The sequence below is a fragment of the Geotrypetes seraphini genome, chromosome 1, assembly GCF_902459505.1.
Source record: "Geotrypetes seraphini chromosome 1, aGeoSer1.1, whole genome shotgun sequence".
Taxonomy (NCBI): Eukaryota; Metazoa; Chordata; class Amphibia; order Gymnophiona; family Dermophiidae; genus Geotrypetes; species Geotrypetes seraphini.
The window spans coordinates 253,659,982-253,686,212 of NC_047084.1; the positions used below are offsets into that span (position 1 = coordinate 253,659,982).

At 40.4% G+C, this 26,231-nt stretch overlaps 1 protein-coding gene across 1 annotated transcript in view; it reads left to right on the forward strand.

Annotated features, from left to right (window-relative positions):
• Window positions 1–26,231, forward strand: part of STK32B (serine/threonine kinase 32B) — a 353,804-nt gene that overhangs the window by 113,648 nt on the left and 213,925 nt on the right. The gene's annotated exons all lie outside the window — the stretch shown is intronic.

The window sequence follows — 26,231 nt, forward strand, 5'->3', positions numbered from 1 at the left end:
TACTCTGCTTGGCTGATTAACGCCAGCAGCATGCTAGATTTTAAAAAGAAATGGGATATGCAGTGGGATCTCTAGCGGAATAAAGTCTGAGGGTGGGTCACTAGGTGGGCAGACTTGATGGGCTATAGCCCTTTTCTGCCATCATATTCTATGTTTCTATGTTTCTTTTGCTGAACACCTGTGACTCTTGTTCTGAGGTCTGGCTGGGACCAGACCATGTTGCATGACCAAAGGAACACTGTTACAGGACTGTGTTTGGGGTATGGTATTCAGAACCCAAGGTCCATGACTTGGGTTCTGTCAGACACAGGACTGTCTCAGGACTTTTGAACAAAAAGACCATTCCTTGTATGCCTGGCCCTGTGAAGTAACAAGGCGCAGGGCTTTTTCTTTTGCATTAATAGTTTTCCTTTACTGCTTGTGATTGTGTCTGGCTGTGTGGGTATAGGCCCTGCCCAAACCCCGCTCACACTGTTACACCCACATTGATTACTTCCCTCTCTAGTTACCAATAGACATATGTCTTTACCACAACAGACTGTTGGTCATCCTATTAAAAATTTTACAATGGGGTGATTGTCCACAGGATTGATTGACTTTAAAGAAGTCTGCTTACCTGACCCCAAAACTGAGGAGTTAACAATAAAATAACACATCGTAACGGTAGCTCAGGTTGAAAACTTATCTCCTTAATTAGGGTTACCAGATTTTCCATCTGGAAAACCCGGACCCCTAGACCCGCCCCCAATCCATGCCCTGTCACTCCTCGATTCTGCCCCATCACGCCCCCAATCCCACCACAGCCCCACTCCCCACTACCTGCTCTCATCGGGCAGGACATCCGCGCATGTGACGCAACGATGTCACAGGCACATGCGCATATGCGTGACATCATCGCATTGTATCTGCATGTGCGGATGTCTTCCTACCCGAAGGAAAGCTTTTCATAACCCAGAGTGCCAGGTTTTGAAAAGCCATCCGGACCCCCGGATATGTCCTCACAAGGAGGACATGGTCCGGGGAAACCCGGATTTCTGGTAATCCTATCCTTAATGGCATGACTGTTTATTTGTCAAAAGCTGTATGAGAAGTACAACAGTTGTTTTCTATTTTGAGATAATTTCCTGAATCCACACACTTTCTGTTGAGGTCCATTTTCTGCTTTGATCTTTAGCATTTACATTTAGATTTACATTTCCCTTAAATATTACAGTGTATTGCTGTAGACAACACCTGCAACTAGTCCCAAAATCCACGAGGGAGATGGATGTCATATAAAAATATTGTTTTATCAAAAATGAATTTCTAATTTCAAACAACTGCATACACTGTAACTACCTGCTCCATGTTCATTCTTAATAGCAGAAATATCTGCCTTATTATTTGATTAGTATTTTATATTAAACATTTAAAGTAATAACTACTGATTCATATATTTTAAAATAATGATAGGGAACACAGTTCATTCAACAACAGTAATTACATCGTAATTGCAGTTGGGAGGTTAGTAGACTGAAAGAAAGGGAAATGGAGGCGATCGTAATCAAAATTACAAACCATGAGTCATTTAAGTAGGAGCAGCTGGGCGGGAAGAACTTTTTCCGAAAGACACATCTGTGTGCTGTTCTCCTAAAGTCAACATTTAGTTCCATTGAAACAAGTTACAATCAGTCGCTTGTTCACTATAATGAAATAAATAGCCCGATCGCAATCCATTCTGTACTTTAAAACATCATTCGTTGTATGGTTCATTCATAAAATCCTGAAGAATAAATATAAAAGGAAAATGTACTGCCTACATTATGCATGATACATGAATTGAACACTGCTACTACATGCTGTCAGGCAGTCTCTAATCCTTAGTAAGTTTGTCGTCTTTTTAATGTTAAACTGTTTTGTGTCAATTGAAGCAAGTGCAAAAAATATCGAGGTCTGTATTCAGCAGAGACAAATGTGAAATGTCCAATGTAGACTTTCTAAGTTACTCCTACATTCAGCAATGCTATATAGTGTAGTATATTCATTTTTTATTGGGCTTACTTTCCATGCTATTTCTCATATTCACCTTACTCAGTCTATTCTCATTGTTTGGGGATGCCACAGTAATTCCTGTGTAGGGGGGGGAGTCGCTGTAATCTATTCTTCACATTTGCAACTATCACAATTCTCACTGGGTTACTGCTGATTTTTTTCGCATATGTATGTTTGCAAAATGGCAACACGGTCTGGCCCTAGCCAAACCACAGAACAAGACTCACAGGTGTTCAGCAAAAAGAAAAATTGGCTTACCTCAGCCAAGCAGAGTGTCTAGTGGTTGTAGTCAAGGCATGTATGGGAATCGCCTCTTCCTTCTTGTCTCCTGGGCCTCCTTAATCTGAAGCCTTGTTAGTGTTTTTTTTTTAATCGCTGACCGTCGAAGTAAAAGTTCCAACGATCATAGGAATTCTACAGGCATTGGAACTTTTACTGCTGTGACCAGTGATAAAAAACACTAACATGGCTTCATAAATAGGGGGTAAATTTGTGACTACCGTATTTTCATGCATATAACATGCGCGTTATACACGATTTTATAAACCGTGCATAACCATGCACGTTATAGGCATGAGCGCATTTTACAACTTTTTTTTACATAGTTCCCCCCCTCCCCCGATGTCTGATTCACCCCGCAGGACCGCTCGCACCCCCACCCCAAAGGACCGCTCGCACTCGCACCCCGAAGGACCGCTTGCACCCCCACAGCCTCCCCACTCCCCCCCCCCATCATGGAGAAGCTCCTACCGTTGTCCTGCTGCTTCCTCTGCCGGCGGTCCTGGCCCTTCTGTGAGCCCTGCGCCTGCGCTGCTTCCTCTTCCGGCGGTCCCGCCCTTTCTCTGACATCAGAGAAAGGGCGGGACCGCCGGAAGAGGAAGCAGCAAGACAACGGTAGGAGCTTCTCCATGATGGGGGGGTGGGGAGGCTGTGGGGGTGCGAGCGGTTCTTCGGGGTGCGAGTGTGAGCGGTCCTTCGGGGTGGGGGTGCGAGCAGTCCTGCGGGGGGGGGGGGTGAATCGGATGTCGGGGGGGGGCATCAGGCTTTCAGGGTGGGGACAGGACTTCAAGGGGGAGAGGAGAGTCGGGGCGGGCGAAAGGAGAGTCGGGCGGCGACAGGAGAGTCGGGGCGGCATGCGCGGTATACGGGTGTGTGCGGTATATAAAAATTTCTTTACATAAATTTGTGTTCCCCGCTCGCTATACCCGTGTGAAAATGAGTGAAAATACGGTAATTATTTCATCTCAACAGATGACATTAATTGCATTGTGTTATCTGCAATGAAGTTAACACACTAAAAGGCCCATTTTACATAGAGCATTGATATCAGAATTCAGGTATATTCAATTCCAGTGGTATTTAACAAAAGGCTCTGCCAAACCTGGAGCCTCCTGGAACAAAAGAACATAAGAATAGCCTTACTGGGTCAGACCAATGGTCCATCTAGCCCAGTAGCCTGTCCTCACGGTGGTCAATCTAGGTCACTAGTACCTGGCAAAACCCCCAAAAGTAGCAACATTTCATGCTACTGAGCCAGGGCAAGCAGTGTTTCCCCTCACATATACACCCCCACCCCACCCCCGCTCCCATGTCTGTCTCAATAACAGACTTTGGACTTTTCCTCCAGGAAATACCTATAAGCACATGAAGGAGTGCACATGTATTTGTTGAAATGCATAGAAGAAATGGCCATTTCGCAAACATACATATATGTGAAAAAAATCAACAGTAACACAGCAGCTTTCATGTAAAATTATATCAATTAGAGCTGTATCAAATAATATATTTTACTATTTGGCTGAATACATAATGAAAAATATTATTCGATCAAATACAAATACCGACTATGAATAATGAACATTGAATTTTAACATAACAAATAATAAAAGAAGCAGCATGAAATCAGAAATCAAATGTTTATTTTAATAGGATTTAGCACATTAGAGCCCTGGATTATTCGTATTTGAATTTAAATCACTATCCCCCTCTTTTACGAATGCATAGTGCGGGTTTTAGCACCGGCAGCAGTGATAACTGCTCTGATGATCATAGTAACAGAGGGTGTATATGCAACCATATATGAATAATGCATTTGGGGACTATGCATTACCAAATCATATCAAATATAAATATTTGGTATAGCCCTACTCTCAAGTTCACAACTGCCATTTGTAAATGGCGTTGCTTACATATGTAACCATTCCAATTTGCAAACCTAAATGTTTTAAGTATTGTCATTATTTATACACAGAGATTTTTCTAAAAAAACCCATGTATATCTATTTACAATCTACACAAAAATAAAGGAGCTTAAACAAAGTAATACTTCTGTGACCTGGATATAATAGAAAATCAAAGAAAAATTGCATCAAAAATCCTGTTCCAAAACTTATATCATTAAACAAATCAAGATTAGTGCAAGCAGTGCTCAGACCAACCATCACTGTGCTCAGAAGGAATGAGCAGAGGTAGCACCAGGACCATCATAGCACTTGTTCTGTCCCATATTGCCAGAGAAAATAACCAAGCAAATTGTATTGTTCTTATCTCAGTCTTGTTGAAGTGTAGGCTGAAACTTTGTGGCCTCCGGCGTTGTAAACAGTCATCTGCTACTCTGTATCAGTCCTCTTATAGTGAAGAAATAATAAAACTTAAAAACCACAAGAACTGCTTCCCAAAAGTGTCTACCTTTTGACCCAGGTTTTGCTGTGATTCGTCAGGAGGGAACTACTGGAAGAAAACAAAATCAAATGAAATAAAACATAAACCATAAAAAACCTGGGCAGAGCCTACTGCATGCTCTAAAAATCTTTTATCACTTAAACCCCCTACCATAACCAAAATCAAAAAGACGAGTAATACCTGTTGGTAGCTACTTCATTTTAGAAGAATTAGAAAAGCCAGAACTGGCAAAGGAACCGCCCTACCTCCCACAGGCAAACAGATTCACACAAACGTTCCAGCTCAGACCTCCCGCCCTCCGCCACAACCCTAGCAGACTATTTTGCCAACAAAATTCACACCTTAAAATCGTCTCTCATAACTCCCAGCCCTGAGCCAATATTCAACCTTCCTACAGCAGTGTTATGCCACTAATTTCTGACAGGTAGAATGATCAGTAACACTCAGGAAAGCACCCAGACAATATAAAGCATAAACAATAACACTTTATTATACACATATAAGAATTAAATATAAATTATCCTCACCTTGACCCCAGACTCCATCCTCACTATTGTGAACCCCTACAATAGATGGATGGAAAGACCAAAGGACTGTCCCGTGAGACGTGGCCAACCGTCATGGATTCTACTGTCAGGGTCAGAATCCCGGTCTTATATAGGATGCACACTGCGGAGTTCATAGTAAAAGCATAAACAGCTGGTCCTGCTGTTACAATTAGTCCTGCTCTTTGGTTCTGTATTTTGACAATACCCAGGTCAGGATGTCAGAAGGAGGTGTTTGCAGAAATTGTTTTCCCATGAGACTGGTTTCACTGTCCCTTTGAAGATCAAGGAGGTTAGGATGTTTACTGTCCCTTTCTTTTTGATGTAGTTTCCCATCTGTCTTTACTGAGGTTATTTGAGCGGCAAGGAGGTGTTGTATCCAGTTGTCATTCAAATAAAGGAAGTCAGGATAGGTGTTGCACTGTCTCTTTGATGCTATCAAGAAGGTGTTACATAGGCCATCTATCCTTTTGGTGTGATCAAAGAAGTCAGATCAAAGAGGTTAGGATCTACAATAAGCAATGTTATTGTAGAGACCATCTGGTCTTGGGGGTCAGGAGTTCAGGTCAGCAGATTTGAGAATACATATTAGTAAACAAACTTATCAGTAATATGCTGGGTCAGCAGACTTGAGAATACATAAACAAAATTATCAGTAATATGCTGGGGCATAACTGGCATAACATTCCACCCTTGGATTCTTAAGTCTGTTCCCATAAAAAGTTCTCCTAATAGCTAAACACCTTTTGTGCCATATCACAGCCTCTAGTAATAGCATCCCACCCATGGAGTGCAGTGGTAGCTTCAATATAATCTGCCACAGAATGCAATTTATTATTTCAAAATTCAGTTGCTCACTGCAACACATTAACATTCTGTAAACATACTGAAAAGGGAGCTTGACTAGCAGGAATCACAAGTTCAACAGTTTTCATTTCAAAATTTACACCATTTTCTATCTAAGGGTACAGAATGTGATGTGGTTTTTAAATCAATGCGATAAAGTTAATTCTTTGTGATATCATTAACGACATGTAACATTAACTGATCATATCATAGCGTTAGTTCATAATTATGTACAGTATTTGTCACCCATTCACCTTCCCTTCTAAATACATCTGCTACTCTGGAGCCAAAATATGCTTCTTTGCCAGCCAGTATTTCAGAAAAATAGTATCTATTCTACTTTTAAGCAAAGGTAAAATGGGAAAATTAATTTTCCCTTCATAATTTATTTCCTTATGTGCTAAACCTGGTGTCCTTGCATTCCCTAATATTTCTTGCTAATTAGGCCTTTCACTTGAAAGTATCACGTATTGGGAATCATGAAAATTAATAATCTTATTAATATTATATTTGTGCTCTTACTCATGGCATACATTTAGGGTAGCTTCATATTCACCATCGATCACCGCAGTTATCTGGTATCCCGTTTTTCTTAGCATCTTTGGTTAGGGTCTGGCTATGCTCCGGTTTCAATAGGCTTGCTATGCCACTCACATGCCTTCACTCATGTAAGTTTCAGGCCCCACCTCCAGAGACCAGCCCTAATGTGAAGTGGCAGGATATAGGCTCACTTCTATTCCCCAGTTGGTGCCACATAACAGCCTCATGGCACGGCACTGTATATCTGGTTGCGTCTTCATCTTCTCGGTCTGGTGAAATTTTCTCTTAACCCAGCATGTTAGCCAAATCATCAGAATGAGAGAGCAGAGCTGACCAATTTTATCACAAAAGGATGAAAGTCTATATGGAATAACATTTCCCAGTACGTGATTTTTCAAGGAAAATATTTCCTTATGATTGTTTATCTTCAATGCTTTAATTACATTAAACCCCCCTAGTGGTAAAAGAGAGTATAAGAGAAAAAGGAGAAAAACCACTTTCTGTACAGAAGGTGATAACATGTGACACAATACTTGTGTGTAAAGTAGTATTTGTGTGAGATGAGAGAAACAACACTAATGCACTTAAAGGTAGTCTGTAGGACATTCAGAAAATACACCTTTTTATGTTCTGGACATAATTATTATGTCATTTAAGAGAGACCATACACACGTACAGAATGTGATAACATTTGACACAATACTTGTGTGTAAGGTAGTATTTGTGTGAGATAAGAGAAACAACACTAATGCACTTAAAGGTATTCTGTAGGACATTCAGAAAATATACCTTTTTATGTTCTAGACATAATTATTATGTCATTTAAGAGAGACCATACACACGTACAGAATGTGATAACATTTGACACAATACTTGTGTGTAAGGTAGTATTTGTGTGAGATAAGAGAAACAACACTAATGCACTTAAAGGTATTCTGTAGGACATTCAGAAAATATACCTTTTTATGTTCTAGACATAATTATTATGTCATTTAAGAGAGACCATACACACGTACAGAATGTGATACCAAAATAACTTATGTCAGAGATGTGCACTGCACTGTTTATACCTGGTAAGTTAAATAAAGAGAGACCATTTTTTTTTTTTTTTTATTTAGCAAATATCAAATACCAATGAACACCATTTTACCAGGTATAAAGCTTTCTAATTATTTCTCTTCAGATATCCTTTTATAATATAACCCCTAACTAAATTATCATTGGGCTGTATAGAAACATAGAAACATAGAAAGATGACGGCAGAAAAGGGCCAAGGCCCATCAAGTCTGCCCACTCTATAGACCCTTTGCCCTTAAGATTAACCAATGTTTTGCCCTGACCCACGTAGGGATCCCACATGGGCGTCCCCTTTATTCCTAAAATCTGGCACGCTGCTGGCCTCGATTACCTGTGAGCCATAGCATAAAATCATTGTGAGCATGGTCTTCATAAGATACTTTCTGGTATGTGGGGGAATCTTTTTTTGGAAAGGGATATGGTACCATTTGGACTAATAGAAGGGGTGGAATAAACTCTGGAAATGGCCAATGTGCAATGTTGGGGTACCCCATAAGCTAGAACAGACAATACATAACAGAAACAGACAAACACAGAGCTCCGGCATGCTTTCTTCCATCAGTAATGATTCAGGGTTGAATTTAATCTGTAAATAAGCACACTATTAATCAAAAGAGTCACAAACAAATGTGGTATCCATTGGATTCCCACTATCAGGTCACATTGCTGGAAGTATTTTAAATGTGGCACATTGAAATTGGTTCTCCGGACCATGTCTAGATAATAAGCTTCTAAAAGAAAGAGAGATAGAAATTTAAGTTAATTGCTCTATATAGTTTTACTGGTCTTCTTTTCTATTTTCTTCCATTTCAAAGCTCTGTCACACAATCGTAAGAGAATGCACGCAGGGAATTTTTTAATCTATAAAATATACAAGAGAGGTTTACGTGCATTAGGTTAAAGACACATTTGCAAAATTACTTGGAGTGCAACTTCCTTATACTATCTAACAAAACTTTATACATTATAAAGGTCACTTAGCAATATTTCTACAGTTTAGCTTTCTCTATCACCTCTAGGCATCTGTAAGTATTTTTTGTGGTAGTCTGGTATATGTATATTGCCTCCCTTGCCAAGTGAATGCAAATTGTTCTGGACATTGCTCCACTATAGGGATAGTAAAAAATGCAAGCTGTCATGTTAACCCTTTTTTGGATATCTGGCAAGGAATCCCATAGATTAATCCCATATTGGTAATTGTCCAATTTTAAAATTTGTAAAATTTTTTCTTCCTGCTTGTATAATTTTCCTCCCAATCCTGATATTTATATTCCTACACCCCAGCGTCCACTACAGCTTGTACCTGTTGTTCCCCAGGTTACTACTAAATATTTATCTCTACCTGCGGACACTGTTCTAATTTGGTCCAGGCACACACTGAGGCTCGGCATTCACATTATTGATTCTCCCAACACTTCCACCCTTTTAAATCAGGATAAAGAATGGAAGCAGTTTCCTCAGGGGGAGCCGTTGGCACCCTCTCTCCTTTGTTTACGTGTGCTTGAGGCATAGATTTCTTTCCCAGTCCTCTACTTTTATACATTCCCCATAATGTCCTTGTATTTTTTCCATCTATTTCTTCCCTCTTTACACCATCTTTTATTAATGCCAAAAACATATTCCTCCGAGACACCTGCTTAGCCCTGTTTGAATTGGATTGTCCTGTTCTCTTTTTATCAAAAGTATTTTGAGGTCCCCAGTCCCCCCGATTTCCTAACTGTCGGATCGCTTCTAAGGCTTCCAAAATAGTCCTGTCTATTTGATTGATCAACAAAGTTATCTTTACCTGTTTGTTTGCTGGTGCAGCATACTTAATCATTTTATTTCTCATGGACTCAGTAAAAGGTAATGACATATATGTGTCAGCGTGACCTATTACTAAGGCTGCCTTCATAGACTCCTCCTTAATTCTCATTTGAGCATCTTTTAATGTATACCAAATCTTATCATTTGAGGGCCAATCAGATTCAAGTGGATATCGCCTCGTGTCACCCCTACTAATTATCTCTAATAAAGACCATTGGGCATTTTTTGCAGGATAAGGATCCTCCCGTAACGCATTTTGTACTGCTATTTCTTGACTAATTTGAACAAATTTAGGGGCATCTGTGGCATCCCACATAATCCCTGCTGCGCCCATCTCCTGTACCCGAATTACCCATGGCATTAGTGGTTCCCCAGGCTGCTGTGTAAAGCGTGCCATCGTATCCATGACTTCGTGCTGAGTAAAGTCTTCCACAACATCATTTCTCCTCACTGGCTTTGCTTCTGAACTATCTGCCTGCGTTCCTTCAATACATATATCCTCCTTACTGTTATTAAAATTTGAATCACAAATTTCCCCATCCCGTTTGTTTGGATTCCAATTATCCGGCAGATGATAATTTAAGATTTTAACTTTTCTGTAACTCACTTTCCGCTTCCGTTTTTTGTATTTATATTGTGCATATCGCACGGCCTTATCCATTAACAACTTATTCTGACATTGCAGCATTCCAAAGGCATGCAGTTGATTACACCTATTCTTTTCCAGCTCTCCTGATTTCAATTGTAATTCCTGTTTAGCTTCATGCAAATTCCTCCAGTCTGACAAAATCATCCTTCCTTGTCTAAAAATCACTTCTTGCTCTTCTCCTTTTGAGATTTTCACCTTTTGTAGGGAGGCACACAATTCATGTGGATCCCCACTTCCAAAAGTACAGGATTCACACAATCCTGCTTCTACAGACCACTCAGTGGCCATTAATTTTCCCATAATTTCATTCCCATTTGGAATGGAGGGATTGGGAGCCTGCTCCTCCACCCCTTGTTTTCTAGTTAACTTTCCTGACAACATGATTACCCCACTTCTGGTACCAATTTGTTATGCCACTAATTTCTGACAGGTAGAATGATCAGTAACACTCAGGAAAGCACCCAGACAATATAAAGCATAAACAATAACACTTTATTATACACATATAAGAATTAAATATAAATTATCCTCACCTTGACCCCAGACTCCATCCTCACTATTGTGAACCCCTACAATAGATGGATGGAAAGACCAAAGGACTGTCCCGTGAGACGTGGCCAACCGTCATGGATTCTACTGTCAGGGTCAGAATCCCGGTCTTATATAGGATGCACACTGCGGAGTTCATAGTAAAAGCATAAACAGCTGGTCCTGCTGTTACAATTAGTCCTGCTCTTTGGTTCTGTATTTTGACAATACCCAGGTCAGGATGTCAGAAGGAGGTGTTTGCAGAAATTGTTTTCCCATGAGACTGGTTTCACTGTCCCTTTGAAGATCAAGGAGGTTAGGATGTTTACTGTCCCTTTCTTTTTGATGTAGTTTCCCATCTGTCTTTACTGAGGTTATTTGAGCGGCAAGGAGGTGTTGTATCCAGTTGTCATTCAAATAAAGGAAGTCAGGATAGGTGTTGCACTGTCTCTTTGATGCTATCAAGAAGGTGTTACATAGGCCATCTATCCTTTTGGTGTGATCAAAGAAGTCAGATCAAAGAGGTTAGGATCTACAATAAGCAATGTTATTGTAGAGACCATCTGGTCTTGGGGGTCAGGAGTTCAGGTCAGCAGATTTGAGAATACATATTAGTAAACAAACTTATCAGTAATATGCTGGGTCAGCAGACTTGAGAATACATAAACAAAATTATCAGTAATATGCTGGGGCATAACTGGCATAACAAGCAGACACAGCAGGTTCAACAACAGACATGATCTGGAGTTCCTTCGAAAGCCTAGACTGGTACCTTTTTCTCAAACTCTACTCAAAATACGCTAATTCTAACTGCCTATTAGACAATTGCCCACCCACCATCATGAAATCCGCCCCCCCCCCTTTTAAAGTCGAACTCTTCAACTGGGTCTCACTATGCCTGTCCACTGGTCACTTCCCGACCGATCTTGGCCACATTCTTGTATCCCCTATCCCCAAAAATAACAAGGAACACATCTCCGCCACCGCCAACTACAGGCCCATCGCCAACATACCACTCTTCCAAAAACTCATGGAAGGCCTAATTAACCATGACCTCATGAACTACCTAGAAAAGTTCAACATCCTTCATGACTCCCAATCCGGCTTCTACACAAACCACAGCACAGAAACTGTTTTAGCTGCCCTGACCAATTACCTCCTCCACCTGTTCTCATTGGACAAAAGTGCCCTAGTACTCCAATTCGACCTGAGTAGCGCCTTCGACCTTGTCGACCACGATATCCTGCTCAGCTGCCTTGACTCCATCGGCATCACCGGCCAAGTTCTAAACTGGTTCTCAAGCTTCCTTACTAACCGTACCTACCAGGTCCACAGCAACGGAACCTTCTCCCATCACTGGCGCAACCCCTGTGGAGTCCCACAAGGCTCCCCCCTTTCCCTCTCCCTTTTCAACATCTATTTGGTACCTCTGGCATGGACACTAGCCGACTCAAACTTAAAAACATTCATATTCGCAGACGACATCACCATTATCATTCCCCTAACCTCATTCACACAACAGACGGAACAACTCACCTCTTCTAACCTCACCAAGCTAGAACTATGGACCTCACAATTCAAATTAAAATTGAACACCGAAAAACCCAAAATTTTTCTGGCAAGTCCTACCCACAAACTAACAAACACTTCCCTGAAATTGAACGGCCTAGACTACCCAATCAACCCCACCATAAAAATCCTTGGAGTCCTCCTAGACAGAAGCTTGACCTTCGAAGACCATACCAGTGCCCAGGTCAAAAAATGCTTCTGTTCCCTCTGGAAACTGCGCACCATTAAACGCCACTTCGACCACCTTTCCTTTCGTCTTCTGGTCCAATCACTAATTTTAAGCATACTGGACTATTGTAACATCATATACCTGGGATCCTATAAAAACACCATCAAACGTCTAAGAATAGTCCAAAACGCTGCCGTCCGCCTCATCTTCGACCTAAAAAAATATGACCATGTCAGCCCCTACTACATTAAACTCCACTGGCTGCCGGTAGAAGCAAGGATCATCTTTAAATTCACCTGCCTCTGCTTCAAAACCCTAGCAGGCTCTTCACCAATCTACCTATCTGAGCATCTCAAAATTGCAGGCCCCTCTCGCACACGAAACACTTACCTGTTTTCCTTCCCTTCCCTGAAGGGCTGCCTCTACAAAAATTCCTCGATAGATCCCTAGCATTCCAAGCGGGCAAATGGAACAAATGCCTTACAACCCTCATCTCCAATTCCCCCACCTACCTAATGTTCAGGAAGTCAATCAAAACTTACCTCTTTGACAAATTCCTCTAACTCCTCCCCCACCCTCCCTGCCACCTCCTCTAACCCCATTTTACCCCAGTCTCTCAGACTCCCCCTATCTTTTTAACCACTAAATGGCCTAGCAATACGGACCACTCAATCCAGCTAACCATCCCCTCTTCGTTACCCCTCATTCTAATTACCTCTGCTCTACCTTATTGAACATCGCTGTATGTAACACCGCCATATGTAACACTGCCTTATGTATCACCGCTGTATGTAACTCACAGCAAATGTATCTTCATCTCAAATGTAACTTTGCTGTAATAATAACCTCACTGTAAATGTAGCATCGCTGAAAATGTAACTTTGCTGTAAATGTACAGTCTCTTCATCTGTTAACCGCATAGAACTTCCATGGTAATGCGGTATACAAGAATAAAGTTATTATTATTATATTAAATGATGTCCCTGGCTGGAGTGAAATTGTGGAATCATCTTCCCGGCATCCTGAGGACCTGTTCTGATTGGTTAAAGTTCAGGAAAATTTTAAAGACCGAACTATATGTTGAGGCCTTTTTCTGATTTTGTGTTGCAAGTTAGGATATCTTGAATTGTGATTAAGATGATTTAATGTAGCATAGTTTGCTAATATATTGCATCCACAGTTTTTGTGGGATACTATTAATAAGTGATTGTGTTGTAATTGAAGATGGGTTTTTTATGTATTTTGTCTGGAACTATTGTGAATGTTTTATTGTTATCCGCTTAAAGATAGGTGGTCCATAAATTTTAGAAATAAATAAATCCAATCTCAATAGGGAAATACTATTTGTAATCCGTGATGATTTCTTACAATTCACTCACCAAATCACAGCTCTAATTGCTTATAATTTAAAAATATACATAAATATATTTGTAAAGTGCACAGACCCATAACCAAATTAATCTGTGATAACAACAGACTATGGTTATTATGAGACCATCATTGCCCTTTATGGTCCCGAACCACTCGCTGTAAACAAACTTTAAAAAATGTAATAAATTCACTTATCTGGTGTAGAAAGTGGTTGATAGAAGATGTTGAAAATAACCATAGTGTTCAATAAAGTGCCAGTGCTCTAGTGTGCGCTAATGATAAACATTAGTCATATTAAAATCAATGATTTGATGAGTGAATTGTAAGAAATAAATAAATAAATAAAATAAATCTAAAAGAGCAAAGACATCATGGACATTTGGGGTGGAGAGAGGAAACTAGGGAAACTCCCAGCAGCATTTGAATCTCAAAGGAGTGGAACGTCACAGGCAAAAAAGGAGGCAGGGACAGGGAGCTAAAAAAAACAAAACAAAAAAACCTCATGCCACAAAATTGTCCAAAATGACCAGATGACCACTGCATACATCAAGGTAAGACATCCCCACACTCCCTCGGTGCTCACTGATCCCCTTCCACCACACAAAAATGAGAACAAAAAAATGTACATACCTGTCTCTAAAACAGCAGCATCTGGTATGGGAAAGCCTAGTAGAGTTGCACACAGGTGTCTTAAGTAGGCTGGTGGGTGGGTTAGTGAACCATAGAGAGGAGGACTTAGGCCCATAAGTCACTCTAACCACTACATTTATGGTAGAATGTGTGATTCCACCTAAACCCTACTCCACTGCCATATAGGTGCCACCTGCAGCCATAAGTGCTATTGGGGTGGTACACAGGAGGGTATAGTAAGTTTTGGAGGGCTCACCATAAATTATAAGAGGGTTATGGTGAGATATACAGCTAGCACCTTTTATGTGAAGTTCACAGCAGTGCTCTCTGAGGTGTCCCTTTGCTCTGTTGGGATGTCTATGTGACCAGACCATTACTATGCTGCTCCCATCCACATCCAAATGGTCAGGATTAAGACGTTTTCAATCTAGATATTTTTCTGATCAAAAATGAGGTATAAAGTTAGACGCCCCGGTGGCCAAGACATCTAGGTAGATGATTTTTAAAAAAAAATTATAGTTGGACGTCCAGCAGTTTGCCATTCGAAATTGGTCATTTTTGTTCCTCTAATTTTGGATGTTCAACTGGAAATGTCCAAGTTGGACTTAGACATTTGTTTTAAAAATGCCCCTCCATGGGGAATAACTAAAATATACATCTTTTCATTGAGGGTACTACCTGAAAATGAAAAGTCCTAAACATTGACTACTTAACTATGCCAAAAACAGTCACTCTATTCTTGGTCAACATTCTCAAGTAGGCGTCTAGCCCAAAGCTTCTACACAAAAAACGGGCCTGGTTAGGGGTGGATCATGGATATGTTTTTTGAGCTATGTACTTCTTTGTGAATCAGGTGCCATCAGGCTCTGATATTGAGTACCAGATTCAGCACTCAACTTTGGGCAGCTGAAACCTGGTATTTTGTAACACTGCATCTTCTGTGAAGACCCCTGATCCACCCATGCCCCTTCCATGGCCCCTTCTGAGTTGCACACAATCCAATTGAGCACCCACTGTTACAGAATAACAATCAGCCAGATCAGTGTCCAAATCATAATTACTGCCAGTTAAGTGCTTAATAGCTCCTATAATTAAATCATTGGAACCTATTAACTATTTTTTTTGGGGGGGAGGAGGACGTTGATTTGGGATCTGCGCCCAATATCTGATATTCTAATTTGCATGCTAATGTGCATAAATGTATGTTAATCAGTTAATGCAGTGGTCTCCAACCTTTTTCATGTAAAGGGCTGCGGTGCGAATACAAGATAGCTCTGAGGACTACCAAAAGGTTTCAAGCTTACACAAATTTTGTAAACTGCTTTGACTTGCTTGTTCAGACTGGGTATTAAAACCCTGAAAATTAATACTAATATTGATTCTACAACACTTCAAGGGTATATTTTAAAAACACACTTTATTTTGGATTGTCAACAGTAGCAAATTCCATAAATAAGATACCTGACTAACACATGAACATTTGTTTGAAGTTACTATATCAAGTGAGCAAAATAGAAATTAATGAATTTACAGGATTTAAAGAGCATTGCAGCCCCATGGGGGCCTATTTGGTCATGAGGCAATGCTTTGGAGATCATCGAGTTAAAGCATGTTACTAAATACCTCACTCAGAGCTCCGTTTACAAAGCAGCACTACTGATTAGCATATACCAAATGCAAAGAAGCCCATGGGAATTGAATAGCTCAGGAGTAATGTAGATGTGTGGAATAGTCTCCCGGTGGAGGAGGTAGAGATGAAGACTTTCTGAATTTAAGATAGTGTGGGATAGGCATGTGGGATCTCTTAGGGAGAGGAGGAGATAGTGGATGGTGTGGAAGGGCAGACTAGATGGGCCATTTGGCCTTTATCTGCCATCATGTTTCTATGTGGTTTTTTTCCTTTCAAAACAAAATATACAAATGCCTAGAAAAATTGGTAGTGTCACTTTGTAAAAGGAGCCCTCAGTTTGATCATATGACCAAAGGTTCAATAATTTAAAAAATAAGAGTATAATTGTAAGTATATCTGTAATGTGCAAAACGTTCCAATCCAAAAGGCAGGCATCTTTTAATTAGATTCTTACATTTAATGGTATTGATTGAGCTGTAGGCTAAGTTGCTTGGTGAACTATTTCTCTTTCTATAAATTAAGTATCTCATTCAAGAAAGGCCTTTTCCCATACTGTGCCCATGATGAAAAAAAAAAGAAGAAATCTTCATTGAATTAGTCCATAAACTTTAAAAAGAATTAATTTGCAACTGATAGACTTTTATTTATACCTCATGCTGGATTCGTGTTATTTGTACATGGTTAATTGCTAGACTCAATTTATTCATTTGCTGCGTCCATTGGAGCATGTTCCTATAAATTATTATATCGGCCATACACTCGACATATCCAGCTGCCACATCCTGATTGTAATGGATCTCTTCTAGTTGTGCTTTCCAAAATTATTTTCCCAGGAGAGAATGTGGGTATGTGTTGGGGTTTTTTTAAAAAAATTTTTTACTCATGCTCATCCAGTTCACGTAACCTTTGTACAATGGAATGAAATATAATTTGCACTTTAATATATCTTTAATGTGAAAAAGGATATCACATTATTACATACAAAATTCAAATTTAAATACTGTAGATATAAAGGAAATATGTATTGCTTTGGGTTAGATTTACATAGTTCAGTATGCAGCAGAACAGACTGGGTACAGTTTGCAGATATTTTAAATTATACAGTAAGGGGCAAATTCTGTAAAGGGCGCCTAAAGTTAGGCGTCCACAATGTGGATGTCCAGTGACTTAGGCGTCGAAATAAATTGGATAATAAGCCCAATTAATAACTTTAACAAGCAATAATTGAAAGTTAGACCTCCAAAGGCTGTGTGCGATTCATAAAATGGGCGTCCACAATTTCGTAGACGCCCATCGGAAAAAGCCACGCCTAACAGGATAGGCATGGGCATGGCTTTGATATGGATGTCCATTTGCAGAATCACATGTTGCTCAGTGTCCTAACATGTCTACATTCTCGCCTAAACTGTAGGTGTTACAAACCAGGTCTACTTTTGGGCATTAGGTGGATGCGAATTTGCTGGATGCGACTTAGGTATCATTTAGGCATGCCAGAGGCGTACACATATACGTGTGCATTACTTGAGTAATGCATTATTAAACATCTTTTTCTATTATTGTCAAAGACGAGTTCTCTTTACCCCCCACAATAGGTTTAGTATGCTATATATATATATATATATATATATATATATATATACATATATATATATATATATATATAGCATACTAAACCTATATAGCATACTTCCCCCAAGGGAAGGGGGGGCAGCAAAGGACTCGGGCCCGCGTTTGTAGTCACCACTGTGGGAAGGGAAAGGGGGTAGAGGAAATGCTAATGCTGCTGCACAGGGAACTGGTGTGGGGGGAGGGAAATGGAAGGGGGAGGGAATGCTGCTTTGGACACACAGACAGAGGAAGGAAGGGAGACAGAAAGACACAGGGGCAGGTGCACAGGGAACTGGTGTGGGGGGAGGGAATGCTGCTTTGGACAGACAGACAGAGGGAGGAAGGGAGACAGAAAGAAAAGAAGAAAGACACAGGGGCAGGGAGATATACAGAAAGACAAACAGACAAAGGGGGCCAGGGACAGAGACAGACAAAAAGAAAGACAGCGGGAGTCACGTCAGGAGGGGTGCGGGATGGTAGTGGACAGCCAAGGAAAAAGAAAGAAAGAAAGACAGAAATACAGAAAGCGGCTAAGGAGAGAGAGAGAAAGAAATAAAGACAGACACACACACATATATTCTAGCACCCATTAATGTAACGGGCTATAAGACTAGTATATATATATACACACAATAGGTTTAGTATGCTATATATATATATAGCATATACATATATATATATATATATATAGCATACTAAACCTATTGTGTGTATATATATATACTAGTCTTATAGCCCGTTACATTAATGGGTGCTAGAATATATGTGTGTGTGTCTGTCTTTATTTCTTTCTCTCTCTCTCCTTAGCCGCTTTCTGTATTTCTGTCTTTCTTTCTTTCTTTTTCCTTGGCTGTCCACTACCATCCCGCACCCCTCCTGACGTGACTCCCGCTGTCTTTCTTTTTGTCTGTCTCTGTCCCTGGCCCCCTTTGTCTGTTTGTCTTTCTGTATATCTCCCTGCCCCTGTGTCTTTCTTCTTTTCTTTCTGTCTCCCTTCCTCCCTCTGTCTGTCTGTCCAAAGCAGCATTCCCTCCCCCCACACCAGTTCCCTGTGCACCTGCCCCTGTGTCTTTCTGTCTCCCTTCCTTCCTCTGTCTGTGTGTCCAAAGCAGCATTCCCTCCCCCTTCCATTTCCCTCCCCCCACACCAGTTCCCTGTGCAGCAGCATTAGCGTTTCCTCTACCCCCTTTCCCTTCCCACAGTGGTGACTACAAACGCGGGCCCGAGTCCTTTGCTGCCCCCCCTTCCCTTGGGCCCGACTACACATGGCGATTCAAGCAGCGTGTGCCGCAGTCTTCACACGCTGCTTCGGGTCCTTCTACTGCCCTGATTTACTCTGACACGTCCAGAGCAAATCAGGGCAATAGAAGGGCCCGAAGCAGCATGTGAAGACTGTTGCGCACGCTGCTTAAATCGCCAGTCGGGCCCGCGGGAAGGGAAGGGGGAGGCGGCAAATGACTCGGGTGCCGGGCAGCAGAAAGTTGCTGGGCTCCGCAGGCCTCCCCACCCCACCATCCTAATGTCAAACTGATACCTGAGGGCGTCCACCATCACCACCAGTTCCGCAGCTCGCTAGCGCTTCGGCCGGTAGGGCCGTATTGTGAAGTGGAGAGCAGGGAAGCTTTTGTGATGCGCAAACACGCGGCGCGAGTGCACATGTCTTTCAACAGGGAGCAGGACAGATCGTAAGCCGCGCATGCGCACTTCCTATGTGTCGCTACAGCTCACGGAAAACCAGCGCACACTTAGGAAGTGCGCATGCGCGGCCTAGCGTTTTATTATATTAGATATATATATATATATATACACACACACATGTGCTTTGCCCTTTGACTAAATACATGTTATTTTTTTTCTCATTAATCATGCTTATTTGTTCTTTATAATAGTCTCTACCATTTTGCCCGGCACTAACATCAGACTCACCAGTCTATAATTTCCTGGATCACCTCTGGAATCCTTTTAAAAAATTGGTTCCATATTGGCCATCCTCTAGTCTTCCGGTACTATGCTGGATTAAAAAAAATATATTACAAATTACTAACACTAGCTCTGCATGTTCATTTTTCAATTCTATCAGCACTCTGGGATATATGCCATCCAGTCCAGATGATTTGCTACTGTTCAGTTTGTCAAACTGACCCATTACATCATCCAGTGTTATAGAGATTTGTTTTAGTTTCTCTGATTCATCAGAAATGAATACCATTTCTGACACTGGTAACTCCCCCACATCTTCCTCAGTGAATACCAGGGCAAAGAATTAATTAAATCACTCCACTATGGCCTTGACTTCCCTGAGAGCCCCTTTTAGCCCTCGGTCATCTAGCAGTCCAACCAATTCTCTTCCATTCTTCTTGCTTTTAATATACCTAAAAAAGTTTTTACTCTTTGTTTTTGCTTCCAGCAAAATCTTCTTTTCAAGGTCTTTCTTCACCTTCCTTATTAGTAGTTTGCATTTGACTTGACATTCCTTGCGTTGTTTACAATTATCTTTCTGAAAGATTCTCTTTTAGCTCTAATAGCTTCCTTCACCTCGCTCATTAACCACAGTGGCTGCTGTTTGGTCTTCCTTCCTCCTTTTTTAATACCTGTAATATATCTAGTCTGGGCTTCCAGGATGGTATTTTTAAATAACATCCTTTCCTGATGTATATTTTTGACCTTTGCAGCTGTGCCTCTAAGTTTCTTTTATTACCATTCTCTTCATGTTATCATAGTCTCCTTTTTAAAGTTAAGTGCTATTGTATTAGATTTCCTGTGTAAACTTATTCCAGAGATTATATCAAATCTGATCATGTTATGAACACTGTTATCAATTGGCCCTGGCACCATTAAACTCCCTCACTAATTCATGCGCTCCACTAAGAACTAGATATAGAATTTCTTCACCTCTTCTTGGTTCCTGAACCAGCTGCTCCATAAAGCCGTCTTTGATTTCTTAAGGAATTTTATCTCCCTAGCATGTCCTGATGTTACATTTGCTCTGTCAATAGTGGGGTAGTTGAAATCAATCAGAATACTTTATAGCAACTCTCTTCCTCTAAAAGAGAAAGATAGGCAGCCTCAATAGAATATATGAAGAGTGGAGAAAAAAAGACCTCAAAACCTACAGGGGCAATACAAACAGCACACAGCCACATCAAAGCATACCCACAGGTCAAAAGAACTCCACTGTATATTCCAGGCACACCAGCTACCTGCTCAGGCAGGTGCTTATTATTTGCTGCCGATATATCGCGGCAGTGAGAGGCACTATAGCATAACACAATACCAATGTAACCAATTCAGTTCAAATCAGTTCATTGACATAATCCCAAGCACATTGCACATTGGAAATAGTCACAGTTCACTTATCTGTAGAAGCCTTTCATGCTGGCAGGTCAACACTTTGTAATCCCAACGGGAGACCCCGTTTCACCAGAGCATCATCAGGGGAAACTGATTATCACTTAGATTGTCTGATTTTTTTGTGCAGTATACCAATAAAAAAGCATCAAGAGCATTATCCTCCACAGTCTACTTTGATTTTATTTTTCAGTGCTTGTTAACACCAGTTATTGGTATTGGTAGTCCTCTTTCTATTCTTTCCATTCTCTTTGGTTTCTCCTTACCCTTCCTGCTGTTCTTCCCCTACTTGTCTTCTTGCAGAGGTCGTCTTCCTTCTATTCTCTCCATTCTCTTTGATTTCTCCTTACCCTTCCTGCTGTTCTTCCCCTATTTGTCTTCTTGCAGAGGTCGTCTTCCTTCTATTCTCTCCATTCTCTTTGATTTCTCCTTACCCTTCCTGCTGTTCTTCCCCTATTTGTCTTCTTGCAGAGGTCGTCTTCCTTCTATTCTCTCCATTCTCTTTGATTTCTCCTTACCCTTCCTGCTGTTCTTCCCCTATTTGTCTTCTTGCAGAGGTCATCTTCCTTCTATTCTTTCCATTCTCTTTAGTTTCTCCTTACCTTCCTGCTGCTCTTCCCCTATTTGTCTTCTTGCAGAGGTCGTCTTTCTTCTATTCTCTCCATTCTCTTTGGTTTCTCCTTCCCCTTCCCCTATTTGTCTTCTTGCAGAGGTCATCTTCCTTCTATTCTCTCCATTCTCTTTAGTTTCTCCTTACCCTTGCTGCTGTTCTTCCCCTATTCGTCTTCTTTCCTATCTAATATTGTATTTCCTCCCCTTCTTTCCTTTTTGGTTCTTTAAGTCCTCTGTGTCTTTTGTACGTTCAATATATGGTCCCCTTTAATGTTGTAAATTCCTTTTTTATCAATGTTCATCGCTTTGAAATGTGATTAAGCGATTTATCAAATTTTAAATAAAACTTGAAACTTATCTCCAATTTAGGGCCAATTTAGCACCAATTAGCTAAATCCCCCCTCTTACAAAAGCTGGCAGCGCAGGCCGGTGTGGTGAATACTCCGACGCCTATAGGAATTGAATGGGTGCTGGAGCATTTGCCGCGTGGCACTCGGCTGCGCAACTTTGTAAAGGGGAGCCTAATTTTGTTACATTATGTAAGTGATAAGAACATAAGAATAGCCATACTGGGTCAGGCCAATGGAACGAGGTCTGGGAAACGTAGCTGCAAACAGTGTCCAGGCTAACTTCCAAGCACCCAGAATCGTGCTAGCCCACCTGGCCCCCCGCAGCCAGTCGTGCCCGACGGGGAAATCTCCGTTTCACTATGCTGCGTCAGGGGATGAAGTCTTCCTGCATCACCAGCAAACAGTCGAGGCCATCCATGTACTGAAACTGCAACACATCTAAACACAAAACAAATAAACAGAAACCCACATCGTCCTCAAACATCACATGCAGCTCACGCAGACCACTACAGTATCTCTTGTTATTATTAATATAAGAGACCTCTTTAATAGTCTTTAGAATCAGCCAGCCTATGTATTAATAAGTCATTTGTCCATAAGCAGAGAAGAGGATCACTGGTTACTTATGAAGCACATCTCACGTCATCGTATTATTCTTGAACATTAACGTACTCTTTCACAGGTGAATGGCAGCGTATTTTCCTGTCATCTTCAATTCATGAAACAATTAATCAAAATGAATAGCATCAAGACTGCACAATAATAAGAAGGAGTAATGGAAGACTGGCTTGCATATGGCAGTGACATACTCAATCTGTTTAAAGAAAAAGGTTCAGGGAAAATATGTGTCAGTGTAAAAGAGCATCCCCTGCATCTAGGACAAAACGTAAAGTAATATTGCAGTATTTATGAAGAGGTTTTATGCTTGAGTGCACGAGAGCTGACACTAACATGGCACCTTTCCCCCCCCCGAGGCGTAAATCTATCCTCCAGCTCTCTTCGTGTTCACACTCCAGTGGTAAAATTTTCAAGCAGGATTCAGGGGGGCTTGAAGAAGCACGCTGGGTCAATGGGGGTTGGTGAGGAGGCAACGCGAGGGTGGCCAGTGCAGCTGGCTCCACAACCTCCCTTCATGCCTTCACTATGAGAAGCAAGACCGTGGCACGGTTCATATTTACACCAAGAGCAAATGATATCTGGGTAATGACAACTTTGCAGCTCCCTGAGCCACAACATGCAGTTTACCCTTTCGATGATTAGAGAAACCTAACTTGACCTAATCTATTGCAACTTAGGCCCTCTTTTGCTAAAGTGCGCTAACCGATTAGCATATGCAAATTGATTTAGCGCGCGCTAAATGCTAATGCATGCATGAGTGTTAGTCTATGGATGAATTAGCATTTAGCGCACACTAATTCGATTAGCACGCACTAACTGGTTAGCGAACCTTAGCAAAAGAGGAGGTTAATTTTTTTTTTTTTGCATTCAATTTTGAACGCCGTATCTGGTGAAGGATATAAAAAGTCTTGAAGTGGGTCCAGAGGAAGGCAACGGAAATGGTAAGGGGTTTGAACCAAAAGAAGTATGAGAAGAGACTGGATGACCTAAATATGTAGACTCTGGAGGAGAGGAGGGACAGGGGAGATACGATCCAGACGTTTAAAAACTTGAAAGGTATTAATATAGAACCAAATGTTTCCACAAGCAGAAGGTGGCAAATGCCAGAAAGTACAAGTGAATCATAAGCAATGATTCATAAATGTTTCACTGAACTATAAATGATCATTAACAATGCAAAACATCGTTAACTGATGGTCAGTATTACCCATGAATCACTGTTCTTCAAACAGTCTTTTCATTGATCTTAAATAAGAGAAAGCATTTGACCTTGTTTTTTTTCTTAAATTCATGTTTAGTTTATAATTGGTTGCCAGTACATTTTTACACTCTTCCATGGTGTTAAGTGCATATGTGAATGCCTTTAATGTAGATTATAATGTGATTAAAGTTTCAATTACCGAGCAGGATTGAAGATTATGAGTATGTAAAATTTCAGTAGTCCTTATAATGACTAGCAAGGAGAAAATTTTAAAAAATGTTTCAATTCACCTTTTTCATTTTTAGGTGGTAAGCATTTTTGTAGCCACTGCTGGCATTATTCCCAGATATTCAATGTCAGGCCCTGTAAAGGGTAAAGGGGATGGGACATGATATACTGCTTTTTCTGTGTAGTTTACACAATCAAAGCGGTTTACATATTTAGACAAGTACTTATTTTGTGCCTGGGGCAATTAAGTGTTAAGTGACTTGCCCAGAGTCAGAAGGAGCTGTAGTGGGAATTGAACTCACTAACCTCAGGGTGCTGAGGCAGCTCTTCTAAGCATTAGGCCACTCCTCTAGCCAATAGGCCACTCCTCCACTCCATGTCTGAGCACTGGCATTGAATATTCAGGTCTATGCAGCTGGCTATCTTTTAAGTGGTTAAACGTAATATTCAGTACTTAACTGCATAAGTGACACCATATAAAAGTAGGACTGTATTTTATACAGTCTGATTTGGTATTGGTATTGGTTAAGTATTGGATATCGGCACTTATTTGCAGAAGTGCTGACCCTTTCCCTGGACAGCACACACTGGTGAATTAATTGGCCAGGAGTCATTTCTGGCTGGTTACATTGCTTTGAATATTAACCCCAAAATTTTTAGGGGGAAATATTAATTCCACCACAGTCAGATTGTTTTAAATGCTGGCATGGTTTTTTCTGTACTCAGATATTAGGTGCTGGGCTTGATCTTATCTAGATACAAGTTCTAAATATATAATTATTTTGCAGCTACCTGACACTGTCTAGGTACCACTAATTTTGAGCTTCTGTACCTAGATAGCTATCCAAGCAAGTTAAGACAGTTATTTCTGTGGCCTAACTTCTGTTTCTGAATAACGTCTGGCTGAAATTACATCCTCTTTTAAAAGGATATGTTCTTCATACGGACTTCTTAATATATGTCATCCAGGTCTTTTTAATTTTTAGAAAAATATTCTCTTTATTTTATGTTCCTATGACTAAACACCTACCTACATAATGAAACAATCTCTGGCCTATTAGTCAGTCTGGACACATGGGGGTGCTAAAGAGAGATAAAGACGTTGCTGATCTCTGTTTCCTTTCTGGTTGAATCTGACAAAGAAATTTTGTTCATGGAGCACAAATATATATGTTATGCAAAGACTTTCACAAGTATCTCAGAAGCCAGCCTAAATTGTTGCGGGATATCCGCTCTTCTGATAAGTATACTTGGGTTCAGACTCGGTCAAACTCAAATCCGTAAGTGTTTTCATTACCTAATTTTAGAATGGTGATTCAAAGTTTGATTAGCTCTTGTTTTGATTGCTGTAAATCATTGTTATTTGGTGCCCCTAAAAATCAGATTCAAGTTTTACAAGTGGCACTGAATGCGGATTTCCCATTATGATCATATAATATTTACCTTGAAGCAATTACATTGGGTACCTATCCAGCAGAGGATTATTTTTAAGACACTATTATTGGTATTTAAAGCATTAAATAATTCCATATCTGTGATTTTTTTTGGCACTTCATTTGTGAAGTAGAGACACCAATATACGTACCATTTGCAGCACATCTTGAGTTCGTTATTGTCCCCTGAGGAAGGCGACGTCATCGCCGAAACGTGGATCCTAGTCAGGATTCTATATATTTTAAACATTTTTATGTGATTATTATTAATAAAAGATATTGTGACCATTAGTTGGATTCGACATCTCCAGTGCCTCTTTTTCGTTGTTTGTTTGGTATGTTGAGCATATTTTGTTTTATTATGAATGTATTCTTGTAATGTTCCTAGAAAGATTGGTAGGCAGACTATAAATGTTTTAAATTTAAAAAAAAAAAAGATGACGACTCAAATTGACAAAGGAATTAGGCACTTTGAACTTTTTACCTTTTTACAACTTGAGACAGGAGTGAATTAGCATTCCCTTTAAAAAATCTGTAAGAATGGGAATTAAAAGTAACACAGTCACAATTCTGTGACCCCCAAATGGAATAGTACCACCTAATGACCTACAATAATAGATAACACTTTTTCACTCTAATATGTATTTTAGGCTTTACAGCGGGTGTATCACAACATCACTAGAGGAAAACAAATTCAAGTCAAAGTTATATCACAATGGGTTATTTTACATTTGAATAAAATCAGTACTTTTGCCTTATT